Genomic DNA, 7,338 nt, shown 5'->3' with positions numbered 1-7,338 from the left:
GGCATCATGGGAGAGGGCAAGCCACAGCCGCGGGGCATCACGGGAAAAAGGCCAAGCCCCAGCCCCGGGGCATTATGGGATGGGGTCGGGGTCGGGCTGGCTTGGTCCCTGTCATGGCGGAGGTCGGGGGGCCGCAGGGCCCCCAGTGTGTGTCTCCAGACTGGAAGAAGGGAGGGTGAGATGGGGTCAGTCTGTCCATAGCTTGTTGTCATTTATTATTTGTGTCGCTGTAGGAGCTAGAAGCCCGCGCCCTGGCCCAGGAGCCCATTGTGCTAGGTGCTGTACACCTCAGAACAGCAACATGCTCCGGGCCCCACATAGGTGCCCGGGCCCAGACATTCTTTAGTCTCTGTAGCACCTCCCTTAGTAGGTGCTTGGGCCGTTGAGTCCTGCAGTTCACGCCCAGGCTAAATCCCCACGGACTTCAGTATGGGTGGGTAGATTTGAGCATATTGTATGCTGAGGTTTTGTCTACCAGGAATATTCGCATTTCCCACCATTGCAGGTCCACCAGTGGTAATCGCTGTAATGGGCGCTCCAGTGTAGACTCGCCATTGGCACTTTAATCGCCTTATCACGTATCCTACTCAGAGCAGGTCTACAGGACACATTAGTTAAAAAGCTGGTGGCCCATGGACACTAGCACTCCCATCATTGCTACCACCAGCAGGCCTGTATCAGTGGTAGGGCAACTAGGGAAGGTCTTAGAACATAAGAACGACCATACAGAGTCAGACCAAAGGTCAGTCTAGCCCAGTGTCCTGTCTTCCCACAGTGCCAATGCCAGGTGCCCCAGAGGGAATGAACAAACATGTAATTATCAAGTGATCCATCCCCTGTCGCCTGTTCCCAGCTTTTGGCAAACAGAGGCGAGGGACACCTGCCCATCCTGGCTAACAGCCATTGATGGACCTATCCTCCATGAACTTACCTAGTTTTTTTTTTTAACCCTGTTATAGTCTTGGCCTGCACAACATCCTCTGGCAAAGAATTCCGCAGACTGTGCATTGTGTGAAAAAATACTTCCTTTAGTTCGTTTTAAGCCTGCTGCCTATTAATTTCATTTGGTCACCCCTAGTTCTTGTGTTATGAGAAAGAGTAAATAACACTTTCTTATTTACTTTCTCCACACCAGTCATGATTTTATAGACCTCAATCATATCCCCCCTTATTCATCTCTTTTCCAAGCTGAAAAATCCCAGTCTTATCCCCGTCTCCTCATACGGAAGCCATTCCATACCCCTAATCATTTTTGTTGCCCTTTTCTGAACGTTTTCCAAGTCCAATATATCTTTTTTGAGATGGGGTGATCACATGTGCACGCAGTATTCAAGATGTGGGCATACCATGAATTTATATAGCAGCAATCTGATATTTTCTGTCTTACTATCTATCCCTTTCTTAATGATTCCCAATAAGAAAATTGCTAGGGTAAACATAACTTCAGTGACTTCAGTGGAGAACACCATACAAAGTGAGGGTGGAATTTGGCCCTTAATTTGATCAAATCTCTTGATTCATAAATTGATGCAACTATTTGATGCTATCTTGAACTAAGTAATACTGAATAACTACTAAATAAACACTTAATGCATTATTGCAATTGTATTTTTAAGACTATAATTAAATATCCTTTTTTCTTAGGAAGAACTCTATGGCTTTTGGGACACTTTAATTTAATGTTTGTAATTAATTTTAACTTCACCACATCTCTGAGATATACAATCATTATACCCATTTTATAGCTGGGGAAACTGAAGCAAACTGGCTTACTCAACTCACAAAGTTAGTTGCATAGTTGTTCCAGACCTATTGTCTGACCAGTAGACAATGTTGCTTTCCCAGTGAAAGGGCCATTAATGACAGTAGCACATTAGCCACTCTCAAGTTTATTGGGGTAGCTATACAACAAAGCTCCTGCAAAAAGATTCTCACTCCTATGCACGAGTCATTAGTGGCCACTTTTCCTAATTCCCTATGGTGTTCTGCACAACTGAGGTTAGGCTGCAGGATATTTTGAAAGATCTGAAGCTTCCTCTTCTTCTGTTTTGTCATAATCTGAAGATGAATGTTTTTGCAACAATTATTTTCTGCTTGTGACCTGACCCTGCATCATTATACAGGGCTTTCTTCTTTTTCTGATCAAGTTCATTCCTGTTACCGTAGAACCTCAGAGAAACAAACACCAGAGTTATGAACTGACCAGTCAACCACACACCTCATTTGAATTGGAAGTATGCAATCAGGCAGCAGAGGCAAAAAAAAACAAATACTGTACAACACAGTACTTTGTTAAATGTAAACTACTAAAAAAAGTTGTTTTAAAAGAAAATGGACAAGGTAAGGAAACTGTTCCTGTGCTTGTTTCATTTAAATTAAGATGGTTAAAAGCAGCATTTTTTTCCTGCAAAGTAAAATTTTAAAGCTGTATTAAGTCAATGCTCAGTTGTAAACTTTTGAAAGAACAACCATAATGATTTGTTTGGAGTTATGAACATTTCAGAGTTACAAACACCCGAGGTGTTTTGCAGTGTTTCTTGCATGCAGCCACCAGGGGATTTTCTTGTGGCCACAGCCTCCTGGGCTGTGATTTGCGGGGGTGGAAGGGAGAGTAGTGCCACTCCTCGCCCCCATTTCTCTGGATGCACTGCCTTGGTATTTGGTTGCTGGGGCCACCAACAGGGATTGGGCTCTGCCCCCATCTGGCATCAGCTAGGGCACAATGCTATACATGCAGGGAGCTGGTGAGTTCCCTTCCTTCCCAGGGCCAGTAGGGCTCAGGCTTTGGGCTTCACTGCTGGGGTGGGGGGCAGCAAACTCTGGTCGTGAGGCTTTGGGCTGCAGCTCTGGGCTCTGGCTGCATGACTGCACACCCCAGGCTCCAGCCACACAGCTTCGGGCTCTGTCCCTGGGCTCTGGCCATGGGGCTTCGGGCTCTGGTCACAGGGCTTCAGGCTCCAGCCTTCTACTGCCTCCTTCAGCCAACCACCGCCATCTCCCCTGGCCCCCACTGCCTCCCCTGACCCTCCATCCAGCTTAATTTGTCCCCAGGCTTGCCAGGGCAGAGTAACTCTGTTGTGAAAAATTTCAGAGTTAACAGCCCTGTTAGTCTGTATTCGCAAAAAGAAAAGGAGTACTTGTGGCACCTTAGAGACTAACCAATTTATTTGAGCATAAGCATCCGATGAAGTGAGCTGTAGCTCACGAAAGCTTATGCTCAAGTAAATTGGTTAGTCTCTAAGGTGCCACAAGTACTCCTTTTCTTGTTGTGAAAAAGTGATACTTATGTTTGTTAATATCACTTTTTCACAACAGACTTACTAGCTAGTAATAAATAAATTACAATGATTTGGACGTATTTGTGTATGTATTTATTTGATTTTCCTAAAGTTAATTAAATATTTTAGGGGAAAGTATGAGAGCAGCCACCAGCAAGAGTTGGTGGCCCCACACTGAGGTCACTAAAAAAATTTGTCCTGAGAACCCCTTGCTATCTTTATGACCACCAGAGGGCGCATTGAATTTTGTAAATAGCACATCAGAATGCTTACAGTGTCATCAACAATATCTGAATAACATAACTTCCAGTTGTAACTTTTGTGTGTGAATTCTTAAATTTTGGAGAGGTTTCAGCTGTCATACTGGAGACTGAAATATTTCCATAGACTAGGTACAATATGGGCAGCAGCAGTGCCAGCTTCTTCACATTGTCCTTTGTCAACATGCTGCACACCTGATCTGGACAGACCACATGTAAAGTCCCTATGGTCTTGTCAGGCTTTGACTTCTCTGCTGAGACTGCCAGCAAGAGGACTAATTAGTGCCAATTGTGTTTGAGTTTTTTTAGGCAAACAACTGTCTGCCTGTAACTGTATCAAGACCACAAAATGGATGGTTCTCTATTTTAAAAAACAGCCCTCCATTGGTAACAACTGTCAGTCACTACTAATTTAGGGTGGATTTGAATTTACTACTTATCATGTGACAGTTTCCTTGAGTCATCCTGCTCCCTAGAAATTCATTATTCTGTTAAGGACACGGTCTCTTCAATGCACCCCACTCTACCTGAAACCCCAGAGCAGTTTACTTGCTACAACTGTATCACTTGGTTAGCCCTCTCATACAGTGTTCTGTTAAAATGTGTATAATCCTACTTTATTTCCTTCTATAAGCAGAGGGAGGAAAGTTGATACACATTGACATTTGGGGTTTTTTTTGTTACCTTTTATCATTCTGGGTTTTTCCGGGTTTGATGCAATTGGTAACAAGTCTATGCATTTCCTTTAAATTAGGTCTAAGGAAAGATCCTGGTTCTTTTTATGCTTAGTTTTCACATTTGGGAAAGAAGATCAACGATGACTTAAGATATGGTTCTACTTTGGAAAGTGACTGTAAAAATGATATTGGGGGACACTATCCTTTTTACCTCTCAGTGATTCTATATTGCATGTGCTCATTTTACAATCACTTTCTAATGGCAGATTTCTAAGTCAGCTTTGGATCTGAATTAAATCTGTGGTTTTGTCTCCCTCCACCCCTTCTTGTGTGTGTATAATGGTTGTGTAAGCTGAAATCCGCCCTCCTCTTGAAGACAATGTGGTTGCACAGGTGATCTTCACTGATACCAGTGCACTCACACCAATTGGGTTTACATATATCTAATGCATTGGCACTTAGTGAACAAATCTGATGATGCACAAGGAGAAATGGAATCCAGCTAAGTCTCCCGTAACTGTATTGACTCTGCAGAGTTAACCTGAGCAAAAAGCAATCACATCTTGGGTGAAATCCTGGCCTCAATGAAGTCAAGGGGAGTTGTGCCATTGAGTTCAATGGAGCAAGGATTTGTCACCTTACTATTAGTCCCTAAAGCACATGGAACTCTGAAGACATGCATGGAGCAGGTCTGTTGAGTAAAAAGTGCCATTTTTACACCTTTCAGAAGAGAACCACACTTTAAACACCTCATCAGGATGACCCTATTGCTGAAGCAATATCTGCTATCTTTATTTTTATTTTTCAGTTCAATTCCCTAGATTGATTGCATGGAATTAGCAACTATATCTGCTTCCCCTGTGAAGCACATCTTTATGTCCTATGTATGTGACTAGTGCTGTAGATGTTATGTTCACATTGGTATTCGATATAATAGTGGATGTTGAGAAATGTGGTTATCTAGCTGAACAACGTAATCTTGGAGGTTTTGAACAGTTCTTCTTTTATACATAACTCTGGAACACTGTTCGGCACCTTTTCTGTTTGAAATAGTGAAGACATCTATCATCACATGTGCTGTAATGATAAAGACTTACATTTACATAGCACATTTCATCTGGAAGGATCCTAAAGTGCTTTATATTCTTTTTATTCATCTCTGTCATTGAAATCTGCCACTTCTGAAGAGAAACTAGAGAGCTGTCTAACACATCATGTTATACTGTATTATCAGCTCTCTCATGATTAATATTTTCTTAAGTGTTTTACCAGGGTTTCTCTGAACTTACAGGAACCGTGACACTGACAGGCCTTTTTTTTTTTTTTTTTTAATCAAGCTGCTTTTTACTCGTTAGGTGTTGGCTAAAGCAAGCAGCACTGTCCTACTAAGTGTGGGACCAGATAATTTAGTAAACTAAGATTTTTTTTTTCCCCAAAGATGTACACATACATCCAATCCACAAGTAAATTGTATAGAACAACAGATAAACACAAAGAAAACAGAAAAATAAAACTTCTTCCTGCACAAAATAAAGGCAAAGTCTACCCAGACTAAAAGAGGAACAAAAATAAAAAAACCCAGCACACATTCAACTTGAAAAGCAGGTTCCAAACAGCACACTTTGGAGTATATAGCACAGACAAACCAGGCACAATAATAATATTTACCTCCTTCACAGATGTGCTGGTAGATTAAGTTATTTAATTATTATGAAGTGATCCTCACATGGAAGGTAAGATAACCTGAAAAATCAGCCAGTTAGGTCACAAAATATTGTAGATTTCAACAAATTTTATGAAACTTGATTTTAAAAAAATTCATCAAATTTAAAAATATCACTGCCTATGTGCCCTTGGGCAAGTCACTTAGCCTGTCTGTGCCACCATTTCCCATCTGTAAAATGGGGGTGATGATAAGCTTTCCTAGCTCACAGGGGTGTTGAGGATAAATACATTAAAGAACGTAAAGTGTTTTAAGATCTACTGATGAAAAGTGCTGTATAAGAGCTAAGTGATAGTATTAGTACCTGAAAGAAGTGCAAAAAGAAAACAGCATTACTTTTTAAAATAGTTCAGTTCTACCCATCTAATCTCTTATTTAATAGCACAACGAACTGTTTCATTTTTAACAATATGATTTTTAACTTAAGTGTCCTTGTAAAACTATATTTCTATGCATCAGAGCAAAAGATACTAAGATTCCATCAAGCCATTTCATCAAGAGCAATTCAGTAGCACTGTTACTTAAGTGCAAATCTTGGCCTGGCTGTGTGTGTGTTTTGGCAAAGTCAACATGTTTCTTTATGCTAGGGTGAAATTGAGGAAACTTGTTGGATGGGGTCAGACACTTTCCTGGCTACATCTTTTAATTTTTTTAAGGTACTTGCACTAATTTAGAACTGGATAAGGTTCATACTGATATCCATACTTTTGAGGAAGACATTAATGTGAGATAATTTTCCTATTGAATATGCCACATGAAGGACTCTTAACTAGCCTGCCAAATGTTGCAATGCCTACTATCTTTTTAGTAGGGAAAAACTTCCTGCCAGTAAGATCTATTACCAGGGAATAGCCTCCCAAGGGAAGTGGTGGAAGACCCATTATGGCAGACTTTTAAAATCAGAATGGACAAAATCCTAAACAAAAAAAATAGTAGAATTACGCAAATACAGGATTGCATCTCAAACATCTATAATTCTGTTTTCACATGAGTCACGATTCCAAGTGATTCTAATACTGACCAAAACATACTCCAACTGTGTTTAAACCACCAGTTGTCCTCATTTTACAGGCAAGAAAACTGAAAGAGAAATTGTGACAAGTCTATGAAGAAGCTGCAAACTGAACATAGGTCTCCTGACCACCTTGTCCTGTGCCTTTACCAAGGCAGGTAAGTAACATTATCCCATATAACTGATGGAACAACTGACACACACCAAAATTAAGTAACTTTCCCAAGGCTTCACTGAGAGTTGGTAGCTGGGCTGGAATTAGGAGGTCCTGGCTCTCAGTCCAAACCATTAGACTGTGCTGCCTTCCTGAATACTTCTCTGGTAGGGGCCTAATCCTGTTGCCGTTACTCACATGAGTTTCCTCCCTGACTTAGCTACAGATAAAGAT

This window comes from Natator depressus, chromosome 15 (assembly GCF_965152275.1).
Source record: "Natator depressus isolate rNatDep1 chromosome 15, rNatDep2.hap1, whole genome shotgun sequence".
Lineage (NCBI taxonomy): Eukaryota > Metazoa > Chordata > Testudines > Cheloniidae > Natator > Natator depressus.
This window is presented reverse-complemented; position numbering follows the sequence as displayed.